Source organism: Colobus angolensis, unplaced genomic scaffold, assembly GCF_000951035.1.
Source record: "Colobus angolensis palliatus isolate OR3802 unplaced genomic scaffold, Cang.pa_1.0 Scaffold47, whole genome shotgun sequence".
In the NCBI taxonomy this organism is placed as follows: Eukaryota; Metazoa; Chordata; class Mammalia; order Primates; family Cercopithecidae; genus Colobus; species Colobus angolensis.
Genome location: NW_012118154.1, coordinates 3,809,030 through 3,809,977, shown reverse-complemented (window position 1 = coordinate 3,809,977; position 948 = coordinate 3,809,030). Strand labels below are relative to the sequence as shown.

General features: G+C 39.2%; 1 protein-coding gene across 1 annotated transcript in view; it reads right to left on the bottom strand.

Annotated features, from left to right (window-relative positions):
• DNAH2 (dynein, axonemal, heavy chain 2) overlaps positions 1-948 on the bottom strand; it is a 124,488-nt gene that overhangs the window by 113,658 nt on the left and 9,882 nt on the right. The gene's annotated exons all lie outside the window — the stretch shown is intronic.

Genomic DNA, 948 nt, shown 5'->3' with positions numbered 1-948 from the left:
ATGGCTCATCATTTCTTCAAGTCGTTTTTCATGGCCTACAACAAAGTTGTTTTCTTTCATATAAATCCTACTTTTATATTAAAATGTATATTCAGATATAAACATATTTTGCAAATTTTGGTTCCTTTTGCGAATGAAATATTTTTTCATTGTTTTGTGGCTGATTACTGCCAGTGCACGGGGCAAGAGGTCTTCTGCCCGTGTTCAATGCGGAATGCTTCACAAATTGTGTCATTGTTCCACAGGGCCATGTCAATCATCCTCATCCTTTCCGCTTTTGTATATATGCTGCCAATAAGAGCAAAGCAACAGCCTTTTAACTTTTCCAACATTTTATTTCCAAAATTTTCAAAGATATATACAAAAAAGTTCAAAAAATTTTACAATGATGACCTGTACGACCACCGCCCAGATTCTACCAGCAATATTTTCCTATCCATGTATCTTTTAACCGTCTCCCTACCCTAGGTCTACCCTTGTCTAATGTATTATCCACATTGTTGAAATAGTTATCTATCTAAACTATAAAAGACTTCAATAGCACTCTCTGGGATAGTGGCCAAATTCTCGAGTGTAACATACAACACGGCCCTTCACAAGCTAACCCCAAGCCCCTTTCAGTATCACTTCCCACTACTTCTCTTTTCTTTGTACATAGAGTAGGCTTCGCTGATAGCTCTTACCTAGTCTTGATGGAATCCTACTTACCCTTCATCCCAGCTCAAATAGCACCTCCACCATCAAGCCTTCCCAGAATTCCACTGGCTCCATTAGCTGCTCCCATAACGCTCCTATAAAGCTTTGCCCATGATCACAAACTATAGTAAATATTTGCTTATATGTCTGTCTTCCCCACTAGACCATGACAGCATTCTTTTTTTTTTTTTTGAGACAGAGTCTTTCTCTGTCACCAGGCTGGAGTGCAGTGGCATGATCTCGGCTCACTGA